The sequence below is a fragment of the Hyperolius riggenbachi genome, chromosome 1, assembly GCF_040937935.1.
Source record: "Hyperolius riggenbachi isolate aHypRig1 chromosome 1, aHypRig1.pri, whole genome shotgun sequence".
NCBI classification, from domain to species: domain Eukaryota; kingdom Metazoa; phylum Chordata; class Amphibia; order Anura; family Hyperoliidae; genus Hyperolius; species Hyperolius riggenbachi.
Window position 1 is genome coordinate 592082645 of NC_090646.1, and position 19767 is coordinate 592102411.

Sequence of the window (19767 nt, forward strand, 5' to 3'; positions counted from 1 at the left end):
CCCCCCTGCGCTCTGCTATCCCCCATAAATCAAACTGCCGTGCTTGCGACACGCAGCGTGTCGATAGCAGGCTGTTTACATGGCCACTGTCACTCTCTGCCGCTCCCCCACATCCTCCATATCGCTGCTCCCTGACTGTGTCCCTTCCCTCCCTGCTGATTGGAGGGAAGGGACGCAGGTGGGGAGCGGCGATATGGAGGATGCAGGGGAGCGGCAGAGAGTGACAATGGCCATGTAAACAGCCTGCTATCGACACTCTGCATGTCTCGCTAGCACGGCAGTTTGATTTATGGGGGATAGCAGAGCGCAGGGGGGGTCTGGGGGAGAACAATATAGTAACAGAGGCTGGGCATTATATGCAGACCCAGCTTCTGTGTGCAATTAGGATTTTTAAAATCCACCTCGGGTTCTCTTTAAAGCTTCAGTGGCCTATTTTGCACAAAATAGCCTGGTCTTTAGGGGTGTTTAAGACCACGGTCCTCAAGTGGTTAAGGTTTGCACAATCCACCTGTGTTGTTTGCACGAGTTTTCTCCAATTTCCTCCTACATTTACCAAACCTGTTGGTTGGTTAACTGATATCTCCCCAAATTGTCCCAGAACTACAGTAAGAACATCTGATTTGGGGGGGATTTTGGGGAAATAACCCTCATAATTTAATTGTAACCGTCTTTTCGCAATTACGCGTAATTTCATGTTAACTTAAACGGTTAATAGTAAAGCCCTCATACATGCTATCTTCAACATGGTGGGAACAGGTAAAAAATGATTTCAAAATGACCTTGTAGTTTTTGAAAAAATTACATTATTCACAGGAAATGCAGAGAAATAAAAACATTTTTCCTTTGCATTTTTAAAATCTATTTTTTAAAAACTACTAGGCCTGTTTGAAATTTTTTTTTGACTCATTCCCACCATTCCCCTTAATATAGGTAGCAATATTGGTGACGACAGCTTGCAAGCGGGCTGTGTAGTTAGCCGCTAAATTCAGTACAAAATTACATGTAATTAAAGGAAACCAGAGCTGAATAAAAGTAACAATTTTATACATACCTGGGGCTTCCTCCAGCCCCATCCGCACGGATCGCTCCCATACCACCATCCTCAGTCTTCTCCGTCTTCTGTACCGGGTCCTGAAACTTGCTCCAGTTACGGCCAGTCTGACGCAAGTGAAGTGCGCTATTTACATATCTCTCTAGCAGCCGCCGGAGAGATACTTAGAGGGCGCGCTTCTCCTGCGTAGACTGGCCCCAACTAGCTGAAGTTACAGGACCCTGTACCGGAGCTGCAGACAGCAGAGGACGGTGGTGTGGGAGCGATCCGTGCGGATAGGGCTGGAGGAAGACCCAGGTATGTATAAAATTGTTACTTTTATTCAGCTCTGGTTTCCTTTAAGCCAAGTATGAATGGATTACACAAACTCACCGAATTTCCAGATCGTAATTACATGTGTCCGTAATTACGGGATTTTATGCAAAATTTCATGTGATCGTAATTAGCATATTGCGATCATCACTATTGCATAGCATAACTGCAGATTGCGGTGGAGGGACACACAAAGTGGAGCATGACATTTGGTTACTATGTACTCTGAATATAAGCGGGGGTTAGGTAAAGCAATACAGTATTAGAATATTAGTAACATTACCAATATTCTACTATTGGCATTATATCCGGTGCCCAATAGCAGAATATATGTAACGTTGCCGATAGTCTACTAACAGCTTCACCCAGCGTCCAAATTTGTGGACACCCTTTATCAATGTAAGCCTCCAAGTGACATAAATTGCTTGATGTGGTGTCTAAGTGCTGCAGAAAATGACAGTGTCATATAAATGAATAATAATAATTAGGAGGAACAAAGCTGTTCTTGCAAACACTAAAATGATGAGTGCAGATGGTGGTGAAATACTGCCCTCTAGTGGCTAGGATAAATAGAGAATGCAGAAATCTGCTCCTTGCTTACTTACCTATTTATTTTTTAACAGACTGTATACAGTCCATCAAAACAAACCAGTGTAGTATACTGCTGGGGATACACGGTAGGCCCCCGCGCGCGGGCTGATCGATTACCGCTCGTACCCGCGGGCGGCTTCCTTATCTGCGCTTCGTTTTTTCTTTTCTCCTGCTCGCCGGTATCGATCCGGCGGGTCATCGGACACGTCGGATATTATCAATCGAGCCATCAGCGGCTTGATGGATATTAAAAAACTTACCGTGTATGCCAAGCATAAGAGTAATGACTACTGTACAGTGGTCAGTCTTTTTTTTTTTTTTTTTTTTTTTTTTGAAATGTGCAACAGCAATAAAATAAAGTAAGCAAATTCATCTATACGTAAAGCAAACCTGTGACTTGGTTAAAAGGAAAAGATAGATATTTAGGGCCCATTTCCACATACGATTTCAGTACAGTTGTGGACATGCGTTCTTAATGCAAAACTGTGAAAATTCCTGTGTTTTTTGCGCATGTTAAATGCAAATTTTGGCATCCGATTTTTAATCTCCATAGCAACATGACATCACTGTGACTACACAGAAAGCAGGAAGAAGCATACTAAAAGGGAAAATAAATGTGAAAATTTGCATTGGAAACATGAAATATCGCGATCGCCACCACTGGCTTTCAGGAGTCACGACTCGCGTGCGGGGCAGTGGGTGGTGAAGAAGTTGCATCGCAACGCATTTTGAAAAACGTATTCAATGGAAACAACTCCATTGCACTGCATTGGTTCCAGTGCTCATGAGATTTAGCACTCAATTTAAATGGGCCCCTATCTTGAGACCACCGATGGACACCGGGACCCACTGGAAGTTTACAGGCACACTCCCGTCTGTGAATAAGTGCAGGTGCAGCACAGTCCAAGCAGCTTTGTGCTACTGCACAATGTGCAAGCCGTCCTGTGGGGAAAGAAAGACGGGGAGAGAAAGTGAGGGAGAATGGGAAAGAGGGGGAAAGAGAGAGATGGGAGAGAGAGAAGGAAAAGGGGGGATGGAGAGATGTGGAGGAGAAAAAGAGGGATAAGGAGGAAAGAAAGGGGGACAGAGAGACAGTGAGGGAGGAGGAAGAGAGAGATCAGTAGAGACATACATTAGATAGGGAAAACCTTGCCGAGTTGCACTTTGTTGCGTATGCGTGGCCCAGTGCGTTCCCGTCATACTGCACAAGCGCAGAATGCTCCCAGCCGCAGGTGCTTGACGGAGGAGCGCGCCTGGCCAGGCTGCACATGCGCAACTCGGCCAGGCTACCGGGCCGTACTGCAGGGGACAGGAGCCACCTGGGAAGACAGCGAGGGACTGAGCGGCCTCAAGGGGGCTTAAGGAAGTCCCAGGTAAGTATAGAACCTGAGAAGTCTTTCATCTCAAGTTCACTTTAAAGCAGGATTAACCACTTCACCCCACAGGCTATTTTACCCTTACTGCCAAAAACATCTAACTGAAACATCTAATCTGCATAATTATTAGAGGCAGAGGCTCAGCAGGACTGCCAGACAACTGGTATTGTTTAAAAGGAAATGAATATGGCAGCCTCCATATCCCTCTCACTTTGGGTTCCCTTTAAAGTAACACTGAAGTGATGAAACCCAGAGAAAGCTCTAAAAAGCAAAGCCTCTATGCAATCCAAAGCCTTCCCTCTGCCTTAAAGTATTTCTGAAAAGAAAAAAGTTCCCCTTGGGGGTACTTACCTCAGGAGGGGGAAGTCTTTGGATCCCCCGTCCTCAGGCGATCCAGTTGTGGGAACCCCAAAAGTTAATGCTGATTGTTGCCGCCACACACATGCGCACTAGCGACTTTCTGCTCGGGCTCTGGCAGAAGTAGCTGAGTCCGATCGGGTCCGCTCTACTGTGCAGGCCATTGTTATTATTATTGTTTTGGGGTTTAAAGAGGAACTCCAGTGAAAATAATGTAATAAAAAAAGTGCTTCATTTTTACAATAATTATGTATACATGATTTAGTCAGTGTTTGCTCATTGTAAAATCTTTCCTCTCCCAGATTCACATTCTGACTTGTATTACATGGTGACATTGTTACTGTGGGCAGATTATGGAGCTGTTTCTAGCTGGTCTGGCTTTAACAGACAGCTATTTCCTGTCTGAACATTGTTACATTGTGACAGTTTGCCCAGAGTACCGTACGGTTAGAGATGAGCGTAATGACCTAATTACGATTTTGCGAAATTTCGCGTAATTAGTGTAATTACGATTATGGCCGTAAGTACATAATCGTAATGAAGAAGGATTTCGCGAAATTTCGCGTAAGCGTAATTTTCGCGTAATTTTCGCATTACAGTCGTATCATGCCATAATTTCGCATTAAACGCTACCGTAATTTCGCGTTAAACCGTAACGCTCCGTATAATATAAAAAAGCCGCCGACTTTAAGGGTTAATAGCAAAGCCCCCTTAAATGCTAAGAGCCTCAAATTTGGAGAATATATTAAGGAGATCAGGAGGAATAAGAGGAAAAAAATTTTTTTCAAAAAGACCTTATAGTTTTTGAGAAAATCGATGTTAAAGTTTCAAAGGAAAAATGTAAACATTTAAAAACCCGCCGACTTTAACGGTTAATAGCAAAGCCTGCTTAAAGTTTAGGAACACCAAATTCCCAGGGTATATTAAGGGAATCAGTGGGAATAAGAGGAAAATTTTTTTTTTCAAAAAGACCTTATAGTTTTTGAGAAAATCGATTTTTAAGTTTCAAGGGCGAAAATGTCTTTTAAATGCGGAAAATGTCAGTTTTTTTTGCACAGGTAACAATAGTGTATTATTTTCATAGATTCCCCCAAGTGGGAAGAGTTTTACTTACTTCGTTCTGAGTGTGGGAAATATAAAAAAAAAACGACGTGGGGTCCCCCCTCCCAGACCTCTTTAACCCCTTGTCCCCCATGCAGGCTGGGATAGCCAGAATGCGGAGCACCGGCCGCGTGGGGCTCCGCACCCTGACTATACCAGCCCGCATGGTCCATGGATTGGGGGGTCTCGGAAGGGGAGGGGCAGCCAAGCTTTCCCCTCCCCCTCCGAGCCCTTGTCCAATCCAAGGACAAGGGGCTCTTCTCCACCTCCGATGGGCGGTGGAGGTGGAGGCCGCGATTTCCTGGGTGGGGGGTTCATGGTGGAATCTGGGAGTCCCCTTTAAAAAGGGGTCCCCCAGATGCCCACCCCCCTCCCAGGAGAAATGAGTATAGAGGTACTTGTAGTACCCCTTACCCATTTCCTTTAAGAGTTAAAAGTAAATAAACACACAAACACATAGAAAAAGTATTTTAATTGAACAAAAAACATAACCACGAAAAAAGTCCTTTAATATTCTTAATTAACCATTAATACTTACCTGTCCCTTTAAATAAATGATCCCACGCAATATCCTCGGAAATGTTCTATCAGTTACAATGTAACAAAGTTATTATGTAACAACTTTGTTACATTGTAACTACGCCGCACCCGACGCCACTCGCCGCTCAGCCGCCGCATACGCGTCCGTGCAGGACGCTAAGTCCCCGCAGCTCCCGCTGTCCACCCCGCCCACATCTGTCACCCACATGTCACCCACATGTGGGTGACATGTGGGTGACATGTGGGAGAGGCGGGGAGGGCAGCGGAGCCGGCGGGGACTTAGCGTCCTGCACGGACCCGACAGAGCTCTGAGCTATATAGCTCAGAGCTCTGAGAAGCATCTTTGTATTTGGGCTCCAAGGAGCCCCATTGGTCCTTAGCAGACCAATGGGGTTCCTTCAAATCAGAAGGAACCCCATTGGTCTGCTAAGGACCAATGGGGCTCCTTGGAGCCCAAATACAAAGATGCTTTTGAGAGCTCTGAGCTATATAGCTCAGAGCTCTGTCGGGTCCTGCAGCGCAGACGCGGTGGCGGCGGCGGCGGTGAGTGACGTCGGGTGCGGCGTAGTTACAATGTAACAAAGTTGTTATATTGTAATAACTTTGTTACATTGTAACTGATAGAACATTTCCGAGGATATTGCGTGGGATCATTTATTTAAAGGGACAGGTAAGTATTAATGGTTAATTAAGAATATTAAAGGACTTTTTTCGTGGTTATGTTTTTTGTTCAATTAAAATACTTTTTCTATGTGTTTGTGTGTTTATTTACTTTTAACTCTTAAAGGAAATGGGTAAGGGGTACTACAAGTACCTCTATACTCATTTCTCCTGGGAGGGGGGTGGGCATCTGGGGGACCCCTTTTTAAAGGGGACTCCCAGATTCCACCATGAACCCCCCACCCAGGAAATCGCGGCCTCCACCTCCACCGCCCATCGGAGGTGGAGAAGAGCCCCTTGTCCTTGGATTGGACAAGGGCTCGGAGGGGGAGGGGAAAGCTTGGCTGCCCCTCCCCTTCCGAGACCCCCCAATCCATGGACCATGCGGGCTGGTATAGTCAGGGTGCGGAGCCCCACGCGGCCGGTGCTCCGCATTCTGGCTATCCCAGCCTGCATGGGGGACAAGGGGTTAAAGAGGTCTGGGAGGGGGGACCCCACGTCGTTTTTTTTTTATATTTCCCACACTCAGAACGAAGTAAGTAAAACTCTTCCCACTTGGGGGAATCTATGAAAATAATACACTATTGTTACCTGTGCAAAAAAAACTGACATTTTCCGCATTTAAAATACATTTTTGCCCTTGAAACTTAAAAATCGATTTTCTCAAAAACTATAAGGTCTTTTTGAAAAAAAAATTTTTCCTCTTATTCCCACTGATCCCCTTAATATACCCTAGGAATTTGGTGTTCCTAAACTTTAAGCAGGCTTTGCTATTAACCGTTAAAATCGGCGGGTTTTTAAATGTATACATTTTTACTTTGAAACTTTAACATCGATTTTCTCAAAAACTATAAGGTGTTTTTGAAAAAAAAAATTTTCCTCTTATTCCTCCTGATCTCCTTAATATATTCTCCAAATTTGAGGCTCTTAGCATTTAAGGGGGCTTTGCTATTAACCCTTAAAGTCGGCGGCTTTTTTATATTATACGGAGCGTTACGGTTTAACGCGAAATTACGGTAGCGTTTAATGCGAAATTACGGCATGAACGAAACGCGAAATTTCGCGTTGAAAATTACGCTTACGGTATTTTCAATTACGATTTTAATGGCAATTTCGCTACGCTAATTTCGCATCGTAATCGCAAATTTCGCATGCGTAATTATAGTAATGCGAAATTACGAAAATTTCAGCTCAACTCTACGTACGGTACCAGAGCCTCTTGTGGGAGGGGTTTCAGCACAAAATCAGTCATACAGCGCCCCCTGATGGTCTGTTTGTTAAAATCATTATTTTTCTCATGTAAAAGTGGGTATCAGCTACTGATTGGGATAAAGTTCAATTCTTGGTCGGAGTTTCTCTTTAAGGGCTGCCTGAGGAGGATAAGGGAAGCCTCATTAGGATCCAGCTTCTGTCTCCTGAAATGAATTCTCCCACTTCAGGTTTGCTTTAATGGGCTCTATTCATACAACATTTGCGGGGAAAAAAATCTTGGAGGGAAAATACTGCATCGGTATTTTAGACTTTTGTGTGCTAATTCATAAAAATGTTTACACTTGCGATAATAGGTCGGGGAATTCCCGCACTAAACTAGCAGTGCTGGCTGAGTTGATACATTTTCTCTGTGCAGAGAGTTAGTATAAAGGAGGCAGCCCCAGCATCCTTTTAAATGTGAATTTTTTTTTAAATTGCCTCTCCTTGCCCTGAATCTGTGCTGAATCTGTCTAAAGCCGCATCTACACACGTAGATGCGGTGGCGATGTGGCTTATCAATCGAGCTGCATCATCCGACAGGACGGATCTCCCCACTGCCGATTCCCTGCTCGTTCCCCGCGAGGGGACAATGGCAGGAAATCGAGTGGAAGATAAGCGGCGCCGGCGGGGAATCGAATCCGGCGCACGTGCGGCGAGCGGGGACGCGGTGGGCATGCGCGGGGACGCGAAAGAGGCGATCCGGCGGCTAATTGAGCCGCCGGATCGCAGCCCCATCTACCCGTGTAGATGAGGCTTTATAGTCTTTCTAAACAATCTATTTAATTGCTGCAGCTTAGAAGAGCTTCAAGAAATGTTACACATGCAGGCATTATTATGTGAAATTTATCTGAAAACAGATACCCAAGGGGTAAAAAAACACAGCCCTGGTATTCCAGGATGCCTTTTTTGTTCTGCCCTCACTGCTGCTGCCTGGGAGGTCTGTCTCCATTAGCTTGGCTGTTATCTTGCCTGTTATCGCTGGCTTATCTCCTTTTCTAAACAGTTGATGTTCTCTGTTCCCATTCCCCTTGCTCTAATCTTTATGAATAAACCTTTAGTGACATGTGTTGTGATAATCTCCGCACTATGCGGTAATTTCCCTGCACTGCTCATGAATTGTAGCTTTTCATGCGGAAACAGCTTTTATGAATGGACACTTTGCTAAATGGTCGGGAAAGTCAGCTGTTTTGAGCATTACCGCATGCGGAAATGCTTTATGAATAGCGGCCAATGTGTCTATAGATATAAGAGTGTAGCGTTTTATGCCAAAATTAGGACCCATCAACAGGCATCTCTAGCACGAGTCAGGCAGTTCCGGCGCCACGCTGCGCCTGATTTGGGCGCGGCCTTAGGCCATAATGGTAATTACGGCTATAGCTGTGCAAGCAGAATTGAGTACATAATCACCGTAATTGGGAATCGACAATGGCTGGACCCCAAGTTACACGACCAAGGGTAAAATTAGGTAAACTGTAGCAGAACGTATTCCCCAAGATTACCTTTCAGTAATCTTGGGGAATACGTCTTTTGGTCTCCCTGCACCGAAATTACCACATAGCTGGAACAGTACTTACCTCGGGAGGGGGAAGCCTCTGGATCCTAATGAGGCTTCCCCCATACTCCTAAACCTCAGGGACCCAGCGCTGGCTGCCCAGAAAACCCCAAGTAGTGCCTGCAATATTTACCTTCCCCCCGGCTCCAGAGCAGTAGTGGCTTTCCAATCGGGATCAGGCGGAAATAGCCTTGCCCAATCAGGTCCTCTCTACTGCGCAGGTGTTGGCTCGTGGTAGGTAAATATTTAACTCTTCCCTTTAACCTTTTGGGGACCGACGATAGAAAATCCTCTTACGCCGCACTTGCATAACAAGATGGCGCCTGGGTAGGACGCCTCGCCACGCAGGGCTCCGGCTCTCCAAACTCTTTTCCCCCTTCCCTTTGTGGCTCACCCGTGCCGGAGGTCAGGGGAGTTCCCTCTGCTCTCCTCGTCCTGGAGAGCCTGGGCATGCTATGCTCCGGGTCCTGGACCACCCGGATCGCCGCCATCGCATCGCCGCAGCCATCCCCCACGTGACTAGCCGCATGGACCACACGCAGGGCCGCTCCACCACGGCCGCTCTGGGGAAGTCGGGAGGACACCACCATCTGTGCGGGGACCCACATGCAGGACTTAGGAAGCAGTGCGCAGGCATGAAGGAGCAGCACGGTACCTGCTGATCCCACCAGCGGCGCCGCAGCTCGGCGTTCGGGACGGCTCCCTGCAGAGAGGCCCCCGTCCTCCACACATCCAGCCATAGGGGACATCACTGTGCAGGCCGCCGGGCCACCGCCACAGATCCGGACACGGGGCAAGCGCGCACCATCCTCTGCTGGCTCCCGGCACAAGCTACGTCCTCCCTGTGAGTCTGCCCAGCCGACATGGCTCTCTGACATCGCCGCCACATGGAGTTTTTGGCTGCATGCAGGGGGCCATCCCCTGCAATCCGGCGGGGATGTTTGCCGCTGGAGAGCTCGGCAGGCTCTGCTGCTCCACTGCTCCACTGCACCCTCGTTTCTGTGCTGCACCCATCACCCATCATCTGCCTGCCGCCCCGGCACCCATCATCTGCCTGCCGCCCCGGCACCCATCATCTGCCTGCCGCCCCGGCACTCATCATCTGCCTGCCGCCTGTAAAAAGGTCAGTCAGCCCATGCACAGGCAGCTGGGTTCCGCTGCAGCCATACCATCGCAACAGCCCCTCCACGATCCAATGCCCAGATCTCCAGCGCAAAACCAGCCATCAGGACACTAATCGGCCAGGTCACACTGTAATTCGAACAGGACTCTTTCTCACTGTTCTTTTTTCACCTTCTTTCTTTACTCTCCTCTCTCTCTCTTCCTAGGTTGGACCCAGGCATCCGATTCAAAGTATCGCTGCAGAAGCGTTTTGAGTGCCATGTACGGCAGCGGATTACCCCCTGGTCCTTCTCCTGGTCTATCCCTTATGTATCCCTCTCAATCTATGCTTTATATTTTTATGCCTGCATAAGCACTGAACCTACTGTATGTATCTGTATGCACTTTATGTATATACTGTATATCTACTGTATGCCTTTCTACTGTACCACCACCGACCCTGTTGTGCCAAAATCAATTCCGGGTATAACTCTGTTGTACTTGGCGAAATAAATTCTGATTCTGGCTGTTCTAGCCTGATGCGGCGTAGGATTTACACCACCCGCCATTTCTGCTCCTGACACGATCGTGCGCACCTTAGAGGGGAGATTAAGCTGCCATATGACAGCTGACATCTTCCCTCAGTGATCAGCAGCCATCGCGTATGGCTGCTGATCACGTGATCACTACGATCGCTGGCGGATCATAGTGATCCCTGTTACTGATGTGGCGTTAGGTGGGGGGGGGGGGGGGGGTAGGAAGAAGAGGATCCATTCACCTTCCTGCTGTTCCCCGCTCCCCTCCGGCCGGCATCTTCTCTCTCTCTGACATCAGTGCTGGGTCCGGCTTGATGACGTCATCAAGCCGCGACCCGAAACTGAGCTGCAGTATGAGCGGGGATGCCGGCAAGAGCGGAGGGGTCCACAGCGGCTCATCGTTGGGAGGTAAGAAAGGGTGCTGCATACAGGGGGGACACCTGGCCACACAGGGGACATGATGCCCAGCAGGGATCCGGCTGCCACCCCCCCCCCCCCCCATGCAAATTTGCCTGGTCCGGTTAGGCAGCCGGTCCCCAAATGGCTAAGACAAGACACAGAACATTTACAGTATATTATACTTTTCTCCAGGCTGACTCAAAGTGCCAGAGCTGCAGCCACTAGAGCGCACTCTATAGGAAGAGCCAAGATTCAAATCCTAGTCTCCTGGGTCAGGCACACTATCCAGCTACAATAAAGTTGTGAGTCAATTAGGCCCATTTTCATTAGAAAAATAAATATAGTTACATAGATCTGTACATGAGTCCTGAAAGATAAGGAAAAATAAAGAAGAAAGAGGGACAGAAGGATTTGGTTCCCAAAGAGGAACTGTCCCTCTAAAAAAAGGGACAGGTGGGAGCTAAGCTCTAGGAAGTAGGAATCACACTAGAAACTGTGATAACAACGTAGAGAAATTAATCTTTTCACATGTCCTCCTTAGTAGCCGGTTTTGTGTGATTAAGCATTTTATGTCGGACACAGCTCAGCGCTTCCCCTGCACTTTGCCTTTCCTAAATAAGCAGCACTCAGCATTTCCCACCTCACTTCTCCACTTGTGACTCATCTGCTTCTGCTCAGCCACTACAGAGCACGCATACGTCAGCCCGATGCATGTAGGTATTGTAGTTCACAGATAGTGATCTGCAACAAGAGGCGGTCTGAGAGAACTACAATCCCAGCAGCCTCAGTGTCGGCTGTATCAGCTGCATCCTGTTTTGAAGCTGACTGGGAAGTTGCAGAGTACTAGAGCAAGTTGCTCTGGAGTAGCCTGCTTGCATTGCGGAAGGTACTGTCGCTATGTTCATAAAGCATTGTTTTTGGAGGTCAGATGATAGGGACAGCTCCATTGTAGGTGGCTGCACTGGCAGAAACCCCCGACACAGCTGGGCATTGTGTAGTGATAGCGGTAGAGTCTTGTAATATACTGTACTGCTGCAATGATGACAATCTCCGAGCAAATCTCCAAACTGCACAGTATACAATGCAGGGAATATGTTGGCTATCTGCATTGACATGATATAGCTTTCAGATCTCGCGTGTGGTCTTGTATAGAAGTGGAGTTGATGCTTAAAAGGCTGTAGAGCTGGGGTTCCCAATTTATGGTGAAGCAATCAGAAGAAACTTGAGCGCTGCCATTAGAAATTGTGGCTGTAGTGGGGGAGCACTCAATTTATCTGTTGCTCGAGCACACAAATTTCCAGGGCTGTGGAGTCGGAGCAATTTTGGGTACCCGAAGTTGGAGTCGGTGATTTCATAAACTGAGGAGCACACTGCACGCGATTCAGATTCCGCTTTTTAACCCTCTGGGCGATACAATTATATCGCCCAGGAGGTGGCGCAGCACTATTTTTTAAATTTTTTTATTTTTTAAATCATGTAGCGAGCCCAGGGCTCGCTACATGATAGCCGCAGCGCAGCGGCATCCCCCCACCCACTCTGATCGCCTTCGGCGATGAGAGTAAGCAGGAAATCCCGTTCAGAACGGGATTTCCTGCTGGGCTTCCCTGGTCGCCATGGCGACGAGGCGGGATGACGTCACCGACGTCATGGACGTCGTGACGTCATAGGGAGTTCCGATCCACCCCTCAGCGCTGCCTGGCACTGATTGGCCAGGCTGCGCAAGGGGTTGGGAAGGGGGAGGGCTGCGCGGAACGGCGGGTAGCGGCGGATCGGCGGCGATCAGAAGTTACACGCAGCTAGCAAAGTGCTAGCTGCGTGTAACAAAAAAAAAATTATGCAAATCGGCCCAGCGGGGCCTGAGAAATCCTCCTGCGCGACATACCCCGAGCTCAGCTCGGGATTATCGCTCAGGAGGTTAATCAGTTTTTACATCTGATTCCGATTTGCAGTGTGCAGGGAGCAAACTGCAAATCAGAATCTGAATCGGATGTAAAAACTGATTAAAACGCGGAATCTGAATCGGAATCGGAATTGGAAGATTTTTGTACCGACTCCACAGCCATGCAAATTTCACATTATTCTGCATTTTTATGATGGTGCCTATGACGGCACCCCAACATTACCGTTATTGCAGGGGACTGGTGGTGGGGGTTGGTTAAGCGGTGATGGTTAAAGTGTACCTGAGACGAAAAGAGTACCATACTTACCTGGGGCTACATTAAAGGATACCCGAAGTGACATGTGACATAATGAGATAGACATGGGTATGTACAGTGCCAAGCACACTAATAAGGGTCCATCTGAAAATGGCGCCTGAGAATAATGGCGCACGGTGTTGCTGCTAATCCATTTGCTGCTTATCGCTATTTAACGTTAAAGCCTTATTGTTATTTAGTGTTAACACACAGAACCCTCTCTGTACCTATCCCTAACCCCTAACCACCCCCCTGGTGGTGCCTAACCCTAACCACCCCCCTGGTGGTGCCTAACCCTAACCACCCCCCTGGTGGTGCCTAACCCTAACCACCCCCCTGGTGGTGCCTAACCCTAACCACCCCCCTGGTGGTGCCTAACCCTAACCACCCCCCGGGTGGTGCCTAACCCTAACCACCCCCCGGGTGGTGCCTAACCCTAACCACCCCCCGGGTGGTGCCTAACCCTAACCACCCCCCGGGTGGTGCCTAACCCTAACCACCCCCCGGGTGGTGCCTAACCCTAACCACCCCCCGGGTGGTGCCTAACCCTAACCCCCCCCCCCTGGTGGTGCCTAACCCTAACCACCCCCCTGTTAGTGCCTAACCCTAACCACCCCCTGGTGGTGCCTAACCCTAACCACCCCCTGGTGGTGCCTAACCCTAACCACCCCCCTGGAGGTGCCTAACCCTAACCACCTCCCTGGTGGTGCCTAACCCTAACCACCTCCCTGGTGGTGCCTAACCACCTCCCTGGTGGTGCCTAACCCTAACCACCTCCCTGGTGGTGTCTAACCCTAACCACCTCCCTGGTGGTGTATAGTGTACTGTAACTATACCTAACCCTACTCTCACACAGAACCCTCCCTGTACCTAACCCTAACCACCCCCTTGGTGGTGCCTAACCCTAAGACCCCCCTGGTGGTGCCTAACCCTAGGACCCCCCCCCCAGTGGTGCCTAACCCTAACCTTGACAGTGTTACATTAAATCCATTCACCATTTTGCAGTTAAATAACGTCTGCAGTTTGGCTTATGTAGGGCGCTATTGATAAATAACGTTAGTGTGTGCCACTATTGATAAATAACGTTAGTGTGTGCCCTTTTTCTTCTTTTTTCCCTGTGCGCCATTATTATGCAGTACTAACGATAAATAGCGATAAGCGTATCTTTTTAATGCGGCGCCATTTTTATGCATAGGCGCTGTGCGCCATTATTTAGTGATCCCCACTAATAACTATGCTGTGTTCCTTTTTTTTTTCTTTCTCTGCCTGAAAGAGTTAAATATCAGGTATGTAAGTGGCTGACTCAGACCTGACACAGACAGGAAGTGACTACAGTGTGACCCTCACTGATCAGAAATTCTAACTACAAAACACTTTCCTAGCAGAAAATGGCTTCTGAGAGCAGGAAAGAGATAAAAGGGGTCAATAGTTCATAGCTTTTAGCTGTGACATACTTCAATTAATGTGTCATTGAGCAAAAACAATGAAACAGTTAAAACTTAAAAAGTAGATTTAAGCATACAATAAAACTGTGGAATATCTTAAAAAGTCATTTTTAGGAGAAGAAAGGTAGATACAATCGTTTATTTCATTAGTTTATTTGCGCTTCGGGTGTCCTTTCATCGTGCATGTACAGACCGGCACGCGGTGACTTGGCCAGGCTGTCGGACCATCTAGTTGGGGACAGGAACAACCCGGGGTGACGGCGAGGGAATGAGTGGCCTCAAGGGGACTCAAAGTGTACCTGTGGTGACATGATGAGATAAACGTGTATGTACAGCGCAAAGCATTAATAACCAGGCTGTTTTAATTTTCTTTTGGTTTTTAGGCATGGAAGTGACCACTTCTGTCTTGTCAGTAGCTTGTCAGGAATATAGTAAACATCACTGATAAGCTAATTACAGCCATAAAAGTTTTCCTGCCAGAATACAACTTCTGAGGACAGAGGGAGATAAAATATATAAACTAATGACCTTTTTGTAACTCTGGGGCACTTATTAGGCTGCCACTGAGCAAAGGCTGATGGGATTCGTCTGCGATCCGGAAGTGCCGCAGTGCGTCTTGCAGAAGCGTGCGGTTCAAATGTAAATGGGCCCTGTAGGAAGCCCCAGGTAAGTATGGAACTTGAGACATCTTTCGTCTCATGTACAACTTACAACTGCTGGCGATTTGGAAATCACAATCAATTTCCGAACAATTGAGAAAGATTTTTCCCGTGATTGCGATTTTTACCTTAAGTGACACAAATGCAATCGTTCCAGGGCTCCGTAGCCTTTCAGTAGCGAAGCTCTTTTAGCACTCGCCGGAATTGCTGGAAAGCAAAAACGCTACTGAAAACGCCCAGCCTTACTGTTACCGTATATATGTTGGGCATTCGAAAACAATATTTGGTTTGAATGTTGCCTAATATTTGGAGGATAATTTGCCTGTTAGTTTGGTGTGCTCTGCATAATACCTAATATTTGGTGACATCCTTTCTCTGTTTAGGTGAAGTCTGCCTTATATTTGGGGGAGGGGGGCATTCTGCATGTTGTTCGTTGAGCATTCTGCATATTGCTTTTCAGTGATGAATACCCAATTATATTGTTTACGGGAACAATCACTGTAGTTGTAAATAGTATAAATGCATATCATTGAAATTTAACTATATAGTATTGAATTTTTTGGTGTATGGAAGTACTGTTTAATGTTAAAGATACAATTTCCAACACAGTCGACTGCTCGATCGATTGGATCGGGCAGCGTTGATGGAGTCAATCGATCACAAATGATCGATGTATCAATCTTTCCATCAATACTTTTTTGGATCAATCACACTGGACATTAAATTGGTTGTAGTTTCCTTCCTGTTAGTGGGCCCACACAATCATTTCCGACCGATTACAATGATCAGATCAGCCGGTCGATCATTTGTGAAATTGTATTGTTAATGGGCACCTGTCATTTATCCCGCTCTCAGTCTGCTGTCACCTTGTCCCCTGAGCAAGAAGAAATCCTATTCGGTAATATATACACCAATAGGAAACCTCACTGACAAATTCAAAGATGCTTTTGTTGGAGTTTCTGGAACTGTAAGGGTGGCTGATACTGTATATATAAAATTTATTTTTATTTTTTCTCGGTAAGAAAAGGTAACAGTAAAGATAGGGAAGTACTATGAAGCACTATGATGATTGTTTACCTCAGTAGCGGGAAGACTTTGCTTTGAGCCTCTGCTCAATCACTATGAAGCCACTTGTGCTGCCCAGATGTATTCTGCTACATTCTCATGGAGTAATATGCCGCTTGTTGTTTTCAGCGGGTTTGCAACAGATTCCTGACGTGGAAAAAGAGCATTTGGCTGCCCATGTGAAAACGCTCTTTAGTTTCAACTCTGACTTTCTTTTGGACAGCTTGTATAAAAAAACGGGCAGAGTCCTTTAAAGGACAACTGTAGGGAGAAGAGTATGGAGGCTGCCATATTTATTTTATTTTAAACAATACCAGATGCCTGGCATCCTGCTGGTCTATTTGGCTGCAGTAGTGTCTGAATCACACCAGAAACATGCATGCAACTAATCCCGTCAGATCTGACAATAATGTCAGAAACACCTGATCTGCTGCATGCTTGTTCAGGATAGAGGCAGACGATCGGCAGGATAGCCAAGAAACGGCTATTGCTTAAAAAGAAATAAATATGGCAGCCTCCATATCCCTCTCGCCTCAGTTGTTCTTTAATAATATCTTTCAGTAATTCTCTTATATGGAATTCCCCATACCACAATATTCATTCAGAGAAAAAATAGGCTAAATAATGTCTGAACAATCCAACTTCTGTTGGATGGTGTGGGTAGCCCGAGATCCGACGTGCTGAGACACAGCTCTATAAGTATTTTTTGTTTTGTTTTTTTCTAAGGAGAATTTTTATTGAATTTTTTTAAAACATAACACAAAATTAACATAGAAGAAAAAAAAGTCCTCTAGCAGTTCACCTGAAGTAAGAGACATATGGAGGCTAACATTTTTTTATTTTTAAACAATGCCGGTTGCCTGGCTGTCCTGCTAATCAGGGCTGTGGAGTCGGTACAAAAATCTTCCGACTCCAACTCCGACTCCTCAGTATATGAAACCACCGACTCCAATTCCGACTCCGGGTACCCAAAATGGCCCTGACTCCTCGACTCCGACTCCTTAGTCTAATACTTAACAGGGCTGTGGATTTTGTACAAAAATCATCCGACTCTGACTCCTCAGTTTATGAAATCAACGACTCCGACTCCGGGTGCCCAAAATTGCTCCGACTCCACAGCCCTGCTGCTAATCCTTTTCTTCCAGTAGTTTTAGCCATAGACCCTGAACAAGCATGCAGGTCAGATGTTTCCTGACTGGATTAGCCGCATGCTTGTTTCAGGTATGTGATAGACACTACTGCAGCTAAAGACTGCCTGGTAAATGGTGTTGTTTTAAAAGGGACTAAATATAGTACCCACCATATCCCTCTCCCTTCAGGTGTACTTTAGAGGCACACACTGTGCTCACACAGCTTACACAGGTGCTGAAAACTACCGGTAATTAGACTCTTGCTCAACTTCCTAATAGATTAAACTTCACTTTAATTTCACAAGACATCAGTTCCACATATTACAATACATGTTAGCAGTGAGACAGTGTGTAGGTTGCCTCATGTCCCCACCTCAACCTAAGTTAACAAATGGCTCAATGATTTGTACTGTACTATCTCTCTCATAATTGGGGTTGTGGACAGCGTCCCTGGGCAGGGGGAGTACTTGGGGGGGTATATCCTGCACTGCACCTTTTCCTCTCTAGTAAGTATGTCCCAAGTCGCACTGCATGCATGTTCCCAAATCATTGGCTCATTTTTACTTAGGGCCGGTTCACACAGACCCTTGGCGGAAACTCGTCATCAAATGCTCCCATTCAAGTGAATGGGAGCGGTTGTATCTGGTGGCTTGGATCGATTACCGGCATTTGCGCAAACGCTGCGTTCTGATCTCGATTTTCCCCGGCGTCCAGGGTCGATTACCGACGTGTTTTCATGTCACCCTGCGGGGACAAAAAATGCAGATCACGATGGGAAGCCTCTGAAATCCCCCAACCTAGACGCCGGCAAAAGGGACGCCGCTAGAAGCCTGTCTGAACCGGCCCTTAGGGCCCGTTTCCACTATCTGCAGAGTTTCCCCACAGGCAAATCGCACTGGGAAACTCTGCCATAGGGAATAATGCTACCGCTGGCCAAATCGCTTGCCATGTGGATTCGGCCAACATTGCAGCATTTTCCCATGCGGGCGGTAGCGAATCCCATAGTCATGTATGGCACAGCTTCTGGGATTCGTCTGCGTACAGGAAGTGCCACTCGTGTCTCGCAGCCACGTGCGGCTAGTGGAAACGAGCCCTTAGGCTAGGGTGGGGATATGAGGCTTCCTCAAGCAGTCTCCCTGCTAATATGTATTGCAATATGTGCAACTTAGGTCTCTTTGACGAAGTAACAGTGTAACCGCCTATAAGGAAGTTAAGAAAGTGTCTACCGTAATTAGTTTTTAGCACCTGTGTAAAAGCTGTGTGAGCACAGTGTGTGCCTTTAAGAGGCTTAGCAGCCCTATGCAACCAGTGTGAGTCATGTGCTGCTTGGTTCAGAGAACTTCCAATCCTATATAAACTGCTGGTAGCATTGGTGTGAAGCAAAAAAGTGGGTGCAGCCAGTGATGCCATAGTCTGTTATGGGAATTACGCTATAGCGGCACTCAGTTATTTGGGCGCAGTCGAAAGATGAAAACAACGTAATTCAGCAGCTAGCACTAGTGGGAAGGCGAATTACGTCTTACCCCAGCCTCAATGGCGGCCTGGAGGGGAAATGGCAATTAAGGCTGCCAGGACTTTTACAGGAGCAGGGCGTGTCGTTTTTCAGCTGGTTTAGTCAGGGGAAAAAGAAAACTGAGCCGCGGCAGGGGACCGAAGGATTGTTTAGGACCGGCACGGGCACAGGACGGCTGCAGGGGGCTGGTAGAAGCCCTAGGTAAGTGAAGCTGTTTTTTTTTTTTGTGTATTTGTTTTTTGTTTTGTTTTTTAAGTGAGTTTAGGTTCGTTCATGTAAATGAGTATGCATCCTTACACTAAAGACTAATGGTCTTATAATCCATATGTCGTTATTAAAAACCACCGCGCTACAGCAGGAAATAAAATAATTATGGCGGAGCGCAGAGGAAACGGAAAAGTCTCAGTCTTTCTACAACCTATGAATAAAATTCACTGCGCTGCATTCCCATAGGAGAGTCTTGGTATGCTGGTCAGTGTAGTGCACTTTAAAGCAGAAAGTATATCCACTACCGACCCTCGGAGCAATAATAGAAAATCCCCAGGTCACACCTCAAAGGAATAATGATAAGGCTGGCATAATGTTACTAGGGATGATCAGTGAGATGCAAATACTTCTGAAATAAATAAACCTGGGTTTAAATTGATATGTCCATTTTCAAACTGCATATATTAGCATAAAAATTGGCATAAACTCAGAAGAACTTGTAACCTTTAAGGATGATTAAAGAGATGCACTGTGTGGTAACGGTAGTACCACCACAACCTCTGGTGAGCACAGACCAACGATTACAGCAAAAAAAAACCCTCGTGCCCGCACTCACCCTGGTATCAAGAGGTATAGTCAAATCAGCACCTAATCTGCAGCCCTACCTAGTGTGTCTTTCCCCACTCCCCTTTAAGTTGTTAGCCTTTGGTAAGCACCTCTATGAAT

The 19767-nt window shown here is 46.8% G+C and overlaps 2 protein-coding genes across 2 annotated transcripts in view; one reads left to right on the plus strand and one right to left on the minus strand.

The window, feature by feature from the left end:
• Positions 1–11490, minus strand: part of LHFPL2 (LHFPL tetraspan subfamily member 2) — a 436769-nt gene extending 425279 nt beyond the window's left edge. The window contains exon 1 of the mRNA XM_068249204.1: positions 11468–11490. The gene's annotated coding sequence lies outside the window, so the exon portion shown is untranslated. The remainder of the gene's footprint in view (positions 1–11467) is intronic.
• Positions 11491–11639: 149 nt separating this feature from the next.
• Positions 11640–19767, plus strand: part of SLC38A9 (solute carrier family 38 member 9) — a 43347-nt gene continuing 35219 nt past the window's right edge. Inside the window, exon 1 of the mRNA XM_068271736.1 lies at positions 11640–11713. The gene's annotated coding sequence lies outside the window, so the exon portion shown is untranslated. The remainder of the gene's footprint in view (positions 11714–19767) is intronic.